Raw genomic sequence first — 19,129 nt, forward strand, 5'->3', positions numbered from 1 at the left:
AGAGCCTATGATATAATATGAACCTTTAGAAGATATTCATGGAGAACTGTGTAGGCCTGGCGAGACTGCAATAAAATTCCTATAACATATCAACCACCAAGTCCTTCGATTTATGATAAACGTTACAAACGTATTGGATTCAATACAAATCAGGCGATAATTATCGATAATACTATAATCGGGAAAAAACTGATTAAGTGATATTGCTTTACCAGGCCTCCAGTGCGAGTTCCTCCGATAGAAAATTAATATGTGTTTCTAATATTCCTTACAAACTATCATTGGAAATCACATCACGATAATATCTATTGAAGCTGACAAGCTTAGGGATTTATATGGCGTAGTAATATAGTTTCCTTGTGACAAAATGTTATGTTATGATATTATCAATTCCATTATTTATCACGTAACCTTGGAAACCAGAAAGATAAACATGACATATGTGACCTTGAATAGCTCTGAGGGACTGCCAAAGATAGTTGATTACGACCTTGAGAATACTTTGCCATTTAATTTGTCGCATTTTCTGTTGGATAAAAATGCTTATGTTGATTAATATATGATAACAGCATGTAAAGGAAAATGAACGTGTTCCTTTATCTCATGTTAACATCGTGCTAGTCAATAACAACAGAGAAAATGCCGACATGTCAACAACATTTTAATTCAAAATCATCTTAAAAAGCACAAGGATAATAAAACAAGGTGTTCCGGAAGAGTGAGCGCCTTCTTCATCGACATATGTCACGTGGAAAAATGAAAGACAATCATTAAATGCAAAATCTTTTTTTTTTTTTTTTTTATAATAATTTCAAGACGTTTTTATGGAGCTGGTGTTGTCTCGTAATCCATATTTCAGCAAATAATGTCACAAACCTGTTCTCAAGTTGTTGGGTACACTTTTGTAACGTTCATTTGGATTGTCTTGTTGCCGTCTTATATACTCTATTTTGATGCATCTTATATATGTTACAAGTACCTGACAAAATATTCCTCTATGCCGTAATTAAAAAAAGTATATACAATATATGCATTTTGTGAAGATGTTTTCTTACTGGCCACAGCTAAGTAATTGTATGGACGAAACACACGTGAAGCACCTTTCTACACAGAATAAGAAACAATATTGCTATACATTCAGTTGTTTCGTCCTTCTAGGACGTGGTAGTGGTGATAAAGACCTAAATAGTTGAAGCTTAGGAAACGGTTGAGGTAAATCAAAAATGGTTGAAACGAATTTTGAAAAAATAGATTTGGTGAGAGCATTTACCCCCAAAAATCCATAATTCTCTATATTAATTAATTTTAAAAGCATTACTCATTTTTTTCATTCCAGATCACAGGAATTAGTCCGCAAGCTGCATAAACCATTAATCCTATCGACCCAATGTGACGCCACTGTGGGCCTTGGAACAAATACTGACATTCCTGACCGTGGCAAACGCCCGAGGTGAGTTGTTTCAAAAATCATTTCAATCTTAAATGCATACCCCCGGGTCGTTGTGCATGAAGAGATATAGAAGCGCTTGTCAATAAAAGTGAATATTATTGCCTATAGTGTAGTGGTATAATGATATTGAAAACATTTTTATCAAGTACTAATCACAGGGTACTTTCTATTTCTTCGTCATGCAATAAGATGATTCCTTTGAACATCTGTCAAATGGTTGCATACGGTTTGGGTGAAAAATTGTGTTCTCATATTTATTTGCGAAAGCCTTGTTGGGTATAAAAAAACAACAAGAAAATACTAACATGTAAACATGATCATAATCCAAAATTGAATTTAATAAATTTAGGACGAAGTATGAACAAACGAAATGTATACACGGAGACTCCAGGAAAAGTATAAGGAGAATAGGACCGGGTGTTCAGGAAGAGCAAGCGTTTTCTGTTTCATCGACGACACCCGCAATGTGTGTTCGACTCAGTCGTGTTTTGATACCTAATATTATGTTTTTGTGTATAGGGCAACTGCACTGAATGTAGAGTGAAACAATATCATTGTGTACACACATCTACTAAAATCTATTTTTTTTTTTTTGTTGTATGATGCAGTTAAATTCATTGTTTGACTCTACTGCAATGAATTTTACCATACTGATAATAGCCTATTATATCTGGCTACGTAATTTTAAACGTAGGCTTTTACGCAAAGCTTTGATATGTGGGCTTAGAAAAGTCCCTGTAAGTGTGCCATCTAAAACTGGAAACAAGTCCATAATTTTGAATATAGGTATATCAGTTGGTACACGTTAGAACGTTTGTAACTAGTACAGACTTTTCTAAAAAGCTATTACATAAATAAAACGGTAACGCGTCATGAGAGAACCGCCCTATTTAGTCCGTCACCACGCCGTCCGATATGACACAATGAGAGGTTTTTACAAGTGTTTCTGTGAGTGTTCTGATGTACTCGGGAGTCACGGTATGTAGTCTATGTCACGATACTAAATTGTGCAGATCTTCTGAGCCGCCTTTCTGTTCAGGACAGGATGTTATTATGCAAAATAAACGTCTTCTCTGAAATTGATATTATCACGAACCTGCAGTCTTAAGTACTAGCAAATACACATGGTTTTTGCTTTATCTAATAAAATTGTCAAAATTCGTTTCAGAAAAATACGTTGAAAAGTAAATTGCTTTGCATAAACCTGTCGTCAGTTAAGTATTTTCATTTCCAGGGGAACCATTTACCCTAGTGTACGTAGAACATTTATATCATGTCTGTTTAAACGAACATGCAATACATTTTACATTCAAAATTCTCACGAAAACGTAATTTACTTTATCTTAAACTACAAACCAGTAATTTTCTCTCTTATATAATCATTTCACTTTTTATTGTTGTTTTAAAATCTTTGCTCAAGTTGCCTCGATGTAGCTCTTATAAACGGTGCATAGTTATTATACTTTGAATTCTAATACGGGGTCTCGATAGTTCAGTTGGTTGGCCCGCCAGCCTACATAATCACAGCAGGCTTCCGAGGTGCGTGGTTCGAACCTCACTACTTGCGATGATTTGTGTTGATGGCGAAGCAGAACAACGAACTGGGTTGTGCTGATGTAATTGTATCGTTGGGCAAAAATATTTCGCTCTTCATGATCTGAATGGTACGCGACTTCCGTATGTTGTTCATTAAGGTAACCATGAACTACTAAATGGATACCCGTTTTCAAAATGCGTGGATCTTCTAACGCAGTTACACATTAAGATTGGCTGTAAGTAGGGTTGTCTGAAGTGTTTTGTTCACGATAAGTAGAAAATAAATGACTGCACGTGATAAATCACAATAAATCACATATGCAGTCGATCTTCGTTACCTCGAACCCAAAAACACCGTTAATTCGAAGCATTCCGTAGGTTCCTGCCTTACTTTACACAAAACATTCGAATTCGCGTAAACCGAAGTTTTATTATGGTCCCACCGATTTCGAGATAATGATGTTCGACTGTCATTGCTTTGCACAGATATAGCGCCTAATTGAAACGCTTTTCATTGACTTTCAGTCTAATCTAATTTTACACTCGACGCTTCGCTTTTATTTCGGATCAACACCTCAATGTGGGCTAATCTAATTTCAACTAACATTTTTTCTCGGTATTAAAGGACAGTTTATTGAGAGAGAGACAACATCTTTCGTTATCGATTGTTGCTGATGTTTGCATTCAGTTTATTTTCAGTACGTAGTAAGTCTTTAGGCTTTACCCGTTGACTTTCTTAAATATATCAAATCTTCTGATACATGTATTGCGCGGTGTTCGACTGGTTAAGGCGTCTCAGCACCTATATCATTAGCCCCCTACCTCTGGGTCATGGGTTCGAGGCCTACGTAGGGCAGTTACCAAGTATTGGCCACAGGTCAGTAGTTTTCACCGGGAACTTCGGCTTTCCTCTACCACTCAAACTTTGCACGTTCTTAAATGACCCTGGTTGTTAATAGGACGTAAAGCAACAGTAAACCAAACCAATCTTTCTATTGATAAGATAACAAAACCAACTCGCGTCCTCTGTTGAAAGACATTCCTACAGTAATTTGACTGCATGGTTAGAAAAGTTTCTTGTCGAAAAACGCACATTTAGTTAGGGAAATGAAGTTAACGACTAGTACAGTTGACACAAAAATGGCAGAAACTTTAAAAACACGATATTGACTATCATACGTAGATGGTATTGTCTAATATCTGAAACTGCCTGAAGTGTTTGTTCCGGAATTGGCTTCCACGTGCAAGGAAACAGCAATGTCGATTATGATATGGTCTGTCCGAGCTACTGAAGGCTTGTTGTCGTTCAGGTGGCAGCTATTTCAGTCTGTGGATGCCAGTTGTTGATGTACATACTGGATCCGAAATCGTGACATTTTCTTCTGATTAAATAAATAATTCCACCATTTTCAGAGCATGATTGTCAACTAAAATGAAATGATTCTGTGTTTAATGTGACGTTAGCTGTAGAGTGGAAAGGGATCTAGTGGAAATGAGTGGAAGGAATTGTAGGTTGTTAACAGAAAAAGGTTGATTGAACATATAAACAGAAATATCACCAGACATATCTTTCAGCTTTGATGATAAACTTTATACCTCTTTTGTTTCATTTTAACATTATTGGTGTTTTTTTTTTACATATCTGATGTATATATTTGTATATTGCATCTATAAATAGACACACCACTACAGTGAAGCATCAATATTATACAGTAGATCGTTTGTGATTCTATTTTTTCAATAATGCATATCACTATGCTACTATGAGAGAATAAACCATACATTAGTCTCCATACAGTATTTCTGACCTAAATACCGATATGATTGATGCTCCATTTTTTTTTATTCACTGAGCCGTGATTTTCATGTTTTCATCAAAATAACACCGGGACTTCTTATTCATTCAAGCGTGGTCGCCTCGGGTTTGAATAGACGACGGTGGAGAAAATAACTTTCAATTACGTACGTTGGTAAGCCTGAGGCTAGTTAACCACCAGTGAACACACTTTGAGCATTAGTAAGTGCTTATGAGTAAACGACAGGGGTCTTGGGGTTTTTACGTACAATCATTGACAGAAAATGGCGTTTTAATTTGATGGTTATGCCTTATTGGTGTAAAATTGTAGCTTTAACGTGTAGTAATAGTGTTGTTACACAATTAGGGCCCAACTACTCTACATTTTTCTTTGATTCTTAAATGTTCAGATATGTGGCTCTAATATGCCTTTACGTGACAAAGTGATTTAGATCACTTTGGTGTACAATGGAAACACGCATTAGGTTTTTCTTGAATTACTTCCGTTAAAACGGAGCAAATGTATTATTTGTAGATATACGCTCCTCAGTAGTCCGTCGTTATATTTCGACGACGCTACAGAGCAGAAGGTAAACAGACGTGTCCATGTCCAACACATTCTTCAAATTCTACGCAGTTACTCTGACATAAAATCTTGTTTGATCGCAAACATATTACATATAGTAAATTATTTCGTAGCATTTTTAAGCGGGAAGCGGACTGCCGCCGAACCACCAACACAGATATACTTGAGAAATTGTGAATAAAGATATACATTTTCTAAAATAACACACACACCCCTTCTCTCTCTCTCCCTCCCACACACACATACACACACTCCTAAAACAAAACAATTACAAAAAACGATGTAAGAGTAAAACCTGCATCAGGCAGCCATCACTGACTGCGCATACAAGGGTTGGAACTGAAACCTGTACTCTTCCGGAACGCCTGGTCACATTTTAGGAGTGTACATTTCTTTTGTTCATATCGTACCATAGTTTTACTCTATTTTAGTATGATGACATGTTGACATTTCCTAGTTTTATTGAATTTGAGTTTGGATTATGAATATGTTGGCATGTTGGTATTTTGATGTTGCTGTGGCTAAATACAGTACGGAACTTTATGACCTTATTTCCAATTGCAGTTCTGCCTATTTGGAATGAAAACTATGGCCATGTCAGAATAGATGTAAGAAAATATGTCACTGTTTCTTTATCGGTTTCTGCATCTTTATGAAGAAAGTATGCACGAGCCATTTTTCCAATTTTTGTATTCCGATGACAGAACAATAAACGAAGGTGTAAAGTGACATTGAACTTGACAATAATCTCACTCTCAATCACACTATGTCCTGTTATCGCTTGTTTTGTCAGTTAGACAAAGCTCACTTCCACGAGGCCAGGTTATTGGTAAATCCACACTATTGCTATATCTAATATACAATAATTTAGTAGACCTTTAATATCAATATCAAACTGTCAGGTCGATGAAGACGGTGAAGCAGACGATAATACCCCATCGGGGAAACCTTCCCTTAACGATTTTAAGTATGAGTTAAAAGTTGTTTTGAAATTCATCTCTTTAAAAAGGTAGTTTTATACTTCATGTTGAAAGTTCAGCGTGATGGTAGAATAACGACTAGATCAACCCTAATCAGTAAAATGTGACCAGGTAGTGTGTCCCGCTGGAGGTTTCCGACAGTATATTTCAATGTGACAGCACTATATGGTCGACTTCAGTTCCGGACTTACTATCACAAGAAAGCTTTCATGAACATTCAACACACGCAATCATTTCGCATTCACCGGGATTTCGTCCTGAAATGTCCCTGGCTGTTGATAGGACGTCAAACAAAACACCAACAAAAACCATAGTTTAAAGCTAGGTACAAAGTAGCGAAATCAATTGTTCTTCTCAAAGTTTTACATTATCAAAGAAGATTTACTCAACAAAATGTAATTACTTTATACTTTAAAGATACAACAGATGTATTTGTTCCTGCCCTGTACGGAGGTATATTGATAGCATCGGGAAGCTGTACAGTAATTAATGAACTAGGTTAACTCCGGTTTACTTAAAAGGAATGTGGAATGAAAGTGATCATTAGGTCCTATTGCATAATTAAACACCCTAATCTCTACACGGCCGATTCCCTTCATTTTATCACCATCGACTACTCGTGTTTTAATTTTGTCTGAAATCATTTAATTGGGCAATTTAAAAAGTTTAATAAGAATAAAACACCTGCACAATGGTTTACCAATAATTTGATACTTGTCGTGTAAACTGTGGACTTATACGTTCAATTTAATGATTAAACAGTGTCCCATTACTTCAAAGTTTTCTTCAAGGTCTTCCGGTAAGTACCAGCATCCAGTAACTTGTAATCAAACATGTCTGAGCATATTTTTTTTTTTTGACAGAAATTGTCATCATTGATTAGAACTTAAAAAGGTAAATAATTGATGTGTATTACCGCATTTTAGAAACAAGCTAATAACTTATCTATTAGTAACTCTTGTGGGCCGGGTGGAAGTGTTAAAGGGGATCTTAATTGACGAGAAAACCGAGGTAACAATCGGGTGACTCTAATACTCATCCACGTCCGATGGGTAGATCGAAACTTGGTCGACTAGGAAAAAGACAAGCGCTTTATCACTGCGTTGTCAGACCGACGATTATCAAGTTTTTTTTTTTCAGTTATAGACGTATTGGAATCCGAGATTTGCTAACATTTGCTCGACTGAATTTTAAAGAGTGATGTAACATTTTTCATTTTGATCATAAAATTAATAAAGTTCAACACTCATTAATCATGCGGTATTTGTAAACATGATGACGTCAAAATGTGCAATTATCACAAATTCACTGTCTCCACCTACTTAGATTGTTTGCGATTTGAAAGAATGAGACGTCCTTAATCTGTGTTGAAGATTATCGACCATGTTGACAAAGACAGTCAAGCGTTTGTCAGAACGGTCTACTCTTACGAGCGTTTGCTTCACCCAGAGCAAGTTGCACTAAATGCCGAAATGGTATCATTATGAAAGACTAATGACGCTCACAGAAAAAGCGGTTTGTCATTTTAGCATTAGTTCGCTAAATCCTGATGACATCTTTATGACGATATAACGGGCTTTTCTGGGTGTACAAGGATCTGCCCAGAGCAGTAATTGTAATCGGGCAGAATTTTATACCGCATTCTCCGCCGTGGCGTATTACAGTTGAGTAATTTCGAATGCGGATTCTCATTTTGGCTATAACTATGTTGAGCGGATCCTTCAATTACAATTAACTGTGTTTAAGAGGATCTTTAGAGGATCCTCATGGCCAAGTTGGCCTGGTTACCTTATCATTATCCTCAGTTGTTTGTATAATCATATTTGGTGTGCGCAGTAAAATTTGTAGCGTTTATTTATTTTGTTTTTAAATAGTAAACAAAAAATATTAGACTAATCATTAAAAGTTAAAAGTCTTTGAAAGCCTTGGATCCCTGCCGAATAACATATTGTGATGGTAACCCTGTGCTACCCTTACTGACAAACAAGATGTAATTACAACGACGAGATTCAAGCGATGTTTCGAGCTCTACATATCCAATTAAAAGAATAATCTAATCTTGTCAGCATAATTTGTTATAGAGGGTAAAGTCACGCGCCGTCACGTGTGTCAGTTGACCAGTTGACCACGCCCATTCCGACTGACACAATTGATGGAGCTGCATTATCTCGTCCTGACCTTCGAGTGACTGATTAACGTTGTTTTATAGTGGTATCAAACACGTGAATAACATGTTTTATTCGGTTTTGAGCAAACTAGGATGGAGTGATATATATTTCTTTTTTTAAAAACTAATGATAGGTTACCATGTCACATGATTAAAAATCGTGCGAGATAATGAAAACAAAAAAATACATATGCACATATGTGCCACACGGAGATAAATATTATTTAATGATAAAAAAAATTATACGACTTTTTCAGATATTCTCTTTTGTTGCGATACAAATATTTAACAAGAATATTGTTACAACAGAATGATACAATGATTAAAGTAAAAAATCTGTAGATTTCTATTCCAGAAAAGGGTGTTAACACTTTCTTTTTTGTTAAGAGTAATGATGCTAAGAGTGATTTATCGGCCCTGTTTTGGCGTCCTAATGGTGTGATTTGTTGTCAGTAATCTGTGCGACACTAGTATCATTTCATCCATCACTCCAGATACACTGATGTAATGGTACTTCTATTTGATCTGATTGGTTTTTTCACCTGTCAAATATATGGAAGTAACCTTGGAGTTGTCTCCCTTGGCGGCACCATTTATTTAAATCAGTTAAATTCTTTTCCGTAGCAATGCCTTATTACGATTTAACAATACAGAAACGAGACTTGAGAATATTAAAAACTACTGCTTTCAAAAACACTCGCCTGATGGATAAATAAATTGCGTGTCGCCTAATGCTTTAGTTTGGTTGAGGGTGAGGAACGATATAAATAACACGATTAAAAATCATTACTTCTTCATATCCGTTCAAAACATTTCTTTATTCAGTTTCAAATCTCTTTTTTTCTATTCAACTCTCATTTTGTAGAGTCTACATGAAAGTTCATCATATATTTCCCCGTGCATCAAATATCCAGGACCTATCTTAAAGTTTGTCATTTTCTCTTATAAATTACATCATGAACTATTTCGCAAACGGTAAGCTTGGTATAACCTAACACAGCGTGTCTCGTTCTTCATCACCGTGTCATCAAGTCGATGTATTTCATTTCTATGATCCAAGTGTGTGTTTTCTTTCTCTCTTCCTCCTTTGGAAACATGAATGCAAATGAATGTTAAAAAACATAATTTAAAGGTTAAACACAAATACCATACCTTATTACATCTGTGTGGTCACTATAACTTACGGAACTCGTTCCCTAGCCTCTAATTGGATGTTACCTAGCTCATTGTTAAGAAAAAAAATCAGGATTAAATTCATTATGCAATGGCTACTGCAGGCTAAAAGTTATCTTCAACGGATAAATTTCAATAAAGATGTTACAACAATAAACATTACCACAGAGATTTGTTTACTAAATTAGGCGACGAATGACAAATAGATTGTTACCTGGGGACTGGTTTTGTGCGGAGACCTGGTGAGACGACACAGTAGTGAATAACAATACGGCGTCCTACCATTGTTACAGAGATTGCATCTCAAATAAACATCCACACCCTCGTTACTCTTCCGTAAACTGGTTCGTGACAGTTGCCAGTTGACTCAATATTTCTCCGACTCTACCTGCAGGACACGGAATAAGATTTCCGAGATACTGAACATTGCTTTGACCAAGATTGCGCGACACGATCAGCACAACTATTTCAATTGTTACCTGTTGATATAAGGAAACGGAATGTTACCATCAATTGCAAATGGTATTGAGAAGGAAATATTGTAACTATAATCCATACAAATTGCCTGTATTGGTGTAGAATCGTGCTAATAATTTATTGGATTACACAATTAATGTGGATATTTATCATCAGATTATGAAGACGAAGAAAGGTAAGCGGATTAATATCTTTATATGTTGGGGGGAGGGGTGGGGCAACTGTGAAATACATTCCGCATGCCATTTCATTACAATTTATATATAGTTTATGTTTCTTAACTTATGCTTGACTCACGTATCTCCCGCGTATGTCCTTTAAGGGTTAAACAAATTATCTGCGCATGCTCATGTAATATTCACATCGCATACCCGTAGAAGTGTGTTTATTCATGAACCAAATTGAGAAAATAATTATATTAATAAGTAATATCACTCGGCTGCTGGTAAAACTATCCGAAACATCGCTCTTGCCCTTGCGGATGGCTTGGTAACATAAGACAAGGTGGAAATTCTTAGATAGAGTGGTACAACTGCGCAGACTCTTAATATTATACATTTTACCAGTATCCAGTTTCAGTATTGATGGAAATCCTGTTATGGTATTACAACTGGGAAAAAAAATCGTTATCTGATTTGAAGTCGGTAAAAAGTACATCGCCTTCCTTGTCACAAAACACAAGCGGAAGTGACTACCGGAACTACATGTTGCTAATGTGACGTTTTATGAGAAAGCATAACGCCAACAGCTGTCATCAGGGAATGGTACATATGCAATATACAAAGTGGTTATCCAGAAACATTTCTTTATTTTTTTTTTAAATCTTCGTTCAACAGTACAAGATAGATGTATTGAGCAGTAAACATGTCGACAAGCATTTTCTTTAGATTAAAAGTACTCTAAGAAAGAATATAAGAACTAATGTCCTGATCATATAGGATGTAGAGACTGCGTTGAGCCAGTAATACCGAGGAGATCTCATGTACTTTTGCATCAAGACGGTTAATGTCAAATCTGTTGTATCTATACTTTTTCAAAAGACTGACTACAAGCAATCCATTAAAGAAACATCTTAAAACCCTGAATATGTGTACCCTGCTCTAGGTTTTATACGGAGTAGGTACAGCTTGTCGATAAACCCCGCTAATATCCCACCAGGACCACACATACCCAATTACCTTATGTACTCTTTCCTATCCATGGTATACAATAAACTCTGTTTACACGAAACGAAATAAAAATACCACCCTCATAGGTATTATTTACATCGTCATCAATTTATGTTTACTAAACGAATCATTATTGTTAAGATGTAATTCGAATGCAGGTTGTTTTGATGGTATATTTGAATGTTGTTTCTAATTTTCTCGGAAGTTGTACATGTGTACAAATTGTCTATTATCATAAAAGAGATCCCTCTCTGATCCATGTAGGTCATATCCGCTAAGCGTACTTTGACTGTGATTCTTGTGTCCTTGAATCGTTTCCAGTTCGGCCAGTTATCTGGATAATAAAGAATTTTATGACAATGCTACATCTATGTTTATCTACTGTTCACTAGGTTAGCTCGTATTCTTGAACTGTTGCCAGAACGGCGCTTCCTTGTTAAACGAGTTCATTTTAGACTGAATCAGGGAATATTATTGATTTCAGAAGCTCATGTCTGATACCAGCAGTGACACTCTTCTTTGAATCTTTGCTGTTGTAAGGACGTAATCTTAAATAAAAAATGCCACAGTGCTTATCTAGCAAGCTTTATCTGTGCTCATAAGTTAACTTCATAAATAGAGAAAACATTTTGAGTAGATAAGTTTAATGTGTACGTAAAATTGGCATGAGTCTGTTTATGGTTAGATGGGTTTGGGTTCGAACTCTATCACATCTATATTTACTGGAGGTTTTCAGTTTGATATGACACTATCATGCTATCTGACGAACAGCTTAAAGTGAAATAAGGACAGGAGTGAAAGGCGTGAATTTACAAGGGTGTGTACTGTTTAGCTCTACTCTATTTAACTCTTAATAATCAAAAGGTGTTATTTGCCTGCGTGGCTGTTGCACAATCCTTGAGACGCCAAGTAGTAGACACTGGTGATGGACTTTTAAGCCCCCGACTTTTGCCGTAACCTTTTAATTTAATTCATTTGACAGATGTACTTGACCCATTTTAGATTAACAAAATTATTTCACTTTACGGTCTACATTTTGACCTTTCTTTCGATCACTTTGGATTTTCCTTAGTCGCCTGCTAGGCTTCAAACTTTAGGTCCTGAGCATCATTGACGATTCGTTTACTTTATTGTTTGGTTCTACTGTATCTAACTCTAAATAATTAAAAAGGTGATATTCGCTTGTGTGTCATTTGTACAATCATTGGAACGATGAAAGCACAGTGTTATAGCATCTCCTAAGATACAAATGAATCTGAGATTGGTATGATAAGTAAATTATATTTAAACATGCATGTAATGTTGTGATCGCTGAAACAGAATACAATACGTTGTTAAGTCACTTTTGATGTGAAGAGGTTCGAATAATCATACCTGTGAATTAAAATTCAGGGTGTAAAACAGTCCTGGTTTGTTCATACCAGAAAATGAAGTAAAATTTTTCATTTTCACTGCAAAAATGTTGAGCATTCGTTTTTCATCATATGTACTTGTAACACGTCGAGCCATTTTGCTCATAAATCAATAAATTTGCGCTCTTAAGTGACGCCTTAAAGGATGACCAACGTCTGGTCTTGCTGGTAAATACTCGCCGACAGGAGTTACGATAAGTGAGGGTTAATTATGTCGTCAAGATGTTGTTGAACGAGATGACACACTAGAACGTTTCAGGCATTTTCCACCTATTCAGATATTTGGTGAAGATAGTGAAGCTTTATCTCACTAGATACAAATGTATAAGCCTCTGGCACTACACATCCGCCATTAATACAGTTATATCCCAAATATGTGTCTACCCATGTTCCTTTAAAACTGAGACGTTTTTGCACTCAATTAGGCTATTGATACAGTGGCATCCCAAATATGTACCTACCCATGTTCCTTTAAAACTGGGACACTTTTTCTCTCACATGTGATATTAATACATTTACATCCCAAATATGTGTCTACCCATGACCCTTTAAAACGGACACTTTTTCTCTCTCACATGCGATGTTGATACATTTAAATCCCAAATATGTGTCTACCCATGACCCTTTAAAACGGACACTTTTTCTCTCACATGCGATGTTGATACATTTAAATCCCAAATATGTACCTACCCATGTTCCTTTAAGACTGGGACACTTTTTCTCTCACTTGCAATGATTATATCGTATTAGCTTCACATATTTCTTGTCTTGCAAATTAGAGCTTTAAACGTTTGTAATGTTTTGTCAATAACGATTTTCGTGCAGCAATTGTATAATTAGTCTTTGAAATGGCATCGTTAAGGAATACTTCATCAATAAAAATGCAAACCACTTACAGTATTCAAATCGAAGATCTTCTTGGATGTAATTCTAATTGACTCGTTTGCTGACACATGACAGCGCTGATATCAAATGGAATGCAAAGAATTTCAAACTTGAAAAGTAAGTGGCTTTGAAATATCAATTTATTTTGTGTATCGTTTGTTCAATCTTCTAAGAACAAATGAGAAAATTGCTAAATGGTTAAGATATTACTTTGAAGCAGAAGCAATATGATTCAATGATATTGCAAAGCTTTAGTATTTTGATTTTGGGTTGCTTATTACGTTTTCATGGTACCGTCTGGGCTCCGTATATCTGTCTAACGATTGATATCAGACACAAACGGTATTATGCGTTTTATAATAAGCTCTCTGGTTGGCAACCTTTACTCCATTTGATAGAATCTTCAGCAAGTAACACGACGTTTGTGTTTGGAGATCATGTGAGCGCTTGCGACATGTCTGTCATTGTAACCTACATGGCTGCCATAACAACTTATCTTTTTGAGAAGGAGAACCCCGTAGTTGTCATGGTAACCTATGTATCTATCTGGCCCCTCACATTTTGGTTTAGATATTGAATAAAAACGAATAACAATTTTATTATAAAATCTTCTGCAACGTTGCGATTCAATGTAAATGATATGTAACTATCATGCAGAGATACTTGCTTGATAACTATGTATATTATTTCTCAACCCATATGTTTCCGCTACTTAATGATTTACTAATTGTGAAATCTTGTAATGCAACGTTCAATTTATAGGAATTGGTAAAATGATCCTGAAACCATCTTAGCGTAGTGATGAAAGTCCCATCTTAAAAACCATAAATTTGTTTATGGCGCGAAATGTGCAGATTACTGATCGTCAAAGAAATGTTTCCTAAAATGAATTTTACATAAAGAAAGAGAAGGAGGTAATATATCATTATAAATTATATAACAGTTTCATTTTAAGGCCAGACTCAGTAGAGATCCGGATATCCCCGACTTAGACAGCATATACTGTATATACACTACAGGGTCATAGTGATGTATACCGTTGAAGGATACACAATCCTTATATACATATTGTATACATTTGGTCAGGATTGCATTGTGCATACGATACTAGTATTTCTACAAAAATGGCGCTGGCCATAAGAACTTATACGCCGCAATAATGGAATTGATATAGATTGTATATAGGCCACTATTGGGAGATCAGCAATAATTGTTACAGTGTTTATAGAAACGTTTGTGTCTGTATGATAAAAGTTCAAAATAAAGTAGAACTTCTCCAAACACACCATACAGCGACATTTGGCCGGTTTAGAGAGGGTTCGGTTTGTAGATATGAAGCAAGTTGATAGGTCTGGATACGAATTTAATTCAATCGATTCAGTTCTGTATATAACATTAACCATTCCGTTCGCTTTCAGCTTTGACACTGCACATGTCCAAATTAATACAGACAAAACGGCTTTTTATAGTACTAATTATTTCAGTAAAGTGTTAAAAACGATGATATTTGTATTCTATATGTGGTTTTGGTCTCAATAAAGATATAGAAATTTTATTTTTGGTTTGCTGGGCGATCCTTTGTGTAACATAACGTTACATTGTATCCATCACTAATTCCAGTGTTTCATGTTAAATGTTTTTTTTGAGCAATATTCACAATTACTCGTAACTACTATTTAGGTAGCAGCGGTTTAATACATGTATTATAAAACATGTTTAACTCTATTACATACTTTATTGCGTGGGTTCTGTCTTTGAGTTATTTGTACGCATTAATTAAAAAGATTTGTTTCACTTAACGCGGTAGACGCCTGAATGAATTATACAAATAACACAGAATCGGCATCCCTGTTTTTTTGCTTACCCACAGAGATAGTATTTCTATTTCAAAAGATATTTCTTATTTGAATTCCCTGAGTTGTCAGTGATACATTTGTCATCAAACTGGAATTAATTGAACTTTAAAGTTAGTTTTTTTTTACATAACAGTACACAAGGGGCGTCTTACAATGTGTTTATTTATTTTTCCGTGCAATTTTTTGCCTGATTGAATACTAGAATATCTCTTAATTGTGGAATTTTAGTGATTAAGTATTTTTCGGTGATCAGTCGTATTTTTAATGACCTTTACACAATTGATCCTATTTCCTTTGTACTTTCAGAAGAGTCAATGCCTAGAGCTTAAAACTCGCCTTTGTTCATATTTTACACACATTCAAGCGATCATGAGGTTAAATTGCGACTTTTTGGGACAATAGTATTCTTTTATTATCGGAAATGTTCCTGAATTCAAAATTTTTGGATAGTAAATGTGATATCTGCTTTAGCATATTGCCTTTTCCTTATGGCAGGGTCATAATCGTCCATTTGGAATGTGACGTGTTATAGATACTTACAGAATAGATAAACCCAACCAACATTAGACGATCTGTTCAAACAGAAGCTACATATACTAGCCAATACATAATTCGCATTCGTGTCTGTTTATTATTGTATATTCTCAGAATCATATCAGCTTCAGTAGCTATCACAATTTGATATTAATATTCACTAGAGAGTTTTGGATTGAAGATCAAACTTAAACTTGTTGTTCATACCCCAATGAATTTTCAAATGTAAATAGCTTAGATTCCCTGATGCAATGTGGTATATTATGCGCATTAGATTTTGTCATGCGAAATAATTTGATGATTGTCAACTTAATTTAAAGGTGTTTTGTGTTTAAGGATGAGTGAAATAAACAACACATGAAACAATATTTATAGCAAACATATGCTTTTTTTACTACATTATTGAAAGATATGGTGAAATATTATGCATAAATAATTGTCACTTTTAGCGTGCTTTCATGTGTTCATGAAATTTTTATGTTTACGATATATTCGTGATCAAAAGAATAAAGCTACATGTATGGTGATAATTAACAATATAACAAACATCGACGCCGACAAAACTAGTTTATTTATTATTGTTTTACATCCTATCAACAGCTGTGGTCGTTCAAGGACGCTTTCCTGGTGTATGTAAGGCGAGTGCATGTGTTGGATGTGTGCTTTTGGTAGATTGCAGTGTTCGTATAAGCCTTCGTGTGATAGTGCTGAATTGAAGTCGACTTTAGAGTGTTACCATATTGAAGTATAGTGCCGAAGGCTGGCTTGCAAGCAGGTCACCCCACCTGGTCACATACATTAAACTGTGGAAACTAATTACCATTTACAACCCAAAGCCTTCGTCACAAAAGCGAACTCTCAACAAAAACAAAAACGTTAGGAAGTATCAAGGGAGACATTAGAAAGATGGACGTTCTTTAGAAAAGAAAAAAGGAAACAGTTCAACGAAATCCTAAACTATTCTAGCAAAAACAGTAATGATATAGACTAATAAATACAGACATGTAATAAAGTGAACGTCTGTTAGAAATTTATCAAGGCATTTGAAAAAAGGTTTAACGTAATATTTCAGCAATTGGAAACATAGATCAAATGTAATGAAATTGATCAGAAGATGTTTTTACACAGGAGAAAGAGATAGGCAAAAAAATATAGCCTCTTTTGGTACAGTTCCATTTATCTGCCTATTGGAAAACGTCTTTGTCGATCAAAGGACAAGGTTGTTTTCGAGTCGCTATGCTAGTCCCGTTGGGGTTTGGAGAAACAATGTATATTTACCTTGAATGCCGACAGTGTCAACATTCCCACTGTGATATTACTTCAGTGTTATACTATATTTGGACATACCGATATCAAAAGAATTGTGGTCAGTCGAAGGTCAAGGTCATTTTTACTTTCAAAACTGTTTAACGTAGTGATCGTATCCAAGTGTCTTAACAATACACTCGAGTATCTGACGTCAGAATAATCTCAGAATTATAGGATAATGATGGTAAACGAAGGAGAAGGTTTAGTGGCCTTTTTAATTTTGTTCTTGGAGAGCCATCAAAATTATACAACAATCCGATGTAGATGTGGCAATGATTATAGTGGGTATTAAAATTCCTCTTTGTAGGTAAATTCGATTTTACTTTCTGTTTGAAGGATTTTGTTGATCACGATATTGGTAGTGGTCTAAACGCGAATGTGATTTGATTTAAAGCGCCCACAAGAGACAGATATACGTCGGGATGAGCGTGACAACTTCAGATTAAATCTCGATATCTTGCCTATGTATATACCATCCGTAAAAGAACTGATCTCGTATACATTCCAAGCGCAAAGCTGACTTTGATGAATAAGATGTGACCTCGGTTGTCACAATTTGTCTGTAAAGGTCGTCACCTGTCGATGTGTCAAGGTCAAGAGATCGCTTGCACGTGATTGAACAGTATAATAGGAACCCATCATCCCACTTCTTATGCCAAGACTCTGACAATGCATCTACAGGATGCTCATTCCCAGACGAATGGGTTAGAGCCATTGTCAACGCAGTTCAGCCAGATTGTGAGTAGTTTCGATTTCTGGGTTTTAATTAAAGTTCATCTTTGTGATCAAAAAGATTCACTTTCATCATTCATTATCTGTAGCGAATCGTTCCTAACCTTTGGCATCTGGACACAATGGGCACGTGCCTTTGATTGGTCATTTTCATGCTTGAAGTTGTTAAGAGTCTAGGTCATTCATTTCCTTGCCTCGGGATAATGTCTCAAATAAAAACAAAAGCCAAAAAGAGGCAGCTTCGAACTTTTTTCGCAAAATATATTATGATATGATATAGAAATATATAATATATAAATAACAGAACGTTGATCACAAATTCCTCTGGGAAATCCAAATGTGGATAAACGACAGAAGACCAACAATATAGAGTATAGTTTCATTTTATATCAAATTTATGTTTGTAGGTTTAAGAGGTGCTTTGAGCTAGGGGATACATATCAGCGTATTGAATTTACTATTTGATTAAATGAAATGAATATTTTACCTGAAATTGAATCTAAAATTTAAGTGACGTGCTTGTTCTTTTTTTTTTTCTTGTATCATGTAAACAGGATACATGCGGTGTAGATTGTGCTAATACGTGTAAGAAAAAGAAACAAAAAGAGATATCCAGTAGTCATTTCATTGAAAATGAAACAAAACAAAACGGAAAAAAATATAATCAAAATGAAAAATGAAACATGATAAGGACGTTCAAATTAATAATTTCCCTTTTTTGTCATTACAACATTATATCCTCTCTGTGTATATCATCTTGCGTTGTTTCATATTCATTTTGACAGGGTAAATGTATTCAGTAACCAATTTATCTTATTTTACAAGGTTATGTTATTGACAATAATCAGCGAAACTCTGGCAAAATCGTCCTACAACATTGAACGTGACAACATCTCACGTTAATGGTCCTGATACCACAACATTCAGAAAACTGTCTTTTCGATGTTAAATTTGAGTCGGGTCAATACCACCAAAAGGTATCTTGCCAACGGGAGAAGTGTAGAGGATGCATCATTCAGCAAAGTATGTTCAGACCTCCAACCAATGGAAAAACATACCGCTCTATACA

This window comes from Ylistrum balloti, unplaced genomic scaffold (genome assembly GCF_031769215.1).
Source record: "Ylistrum balloti isolate Yb309-2 unplaced genomic scaffold, AGI_CSIRO_Ybal_v1 Utg371294, whole genome shotgun sequence".
In the NCBI taxonomy this organism is placed as follows: Eukaryota; Metazoa; Mollusca; class Bivalvia; order Pectinida; family Pectinidae; genus Ylistrum; species Ylistrum balloti.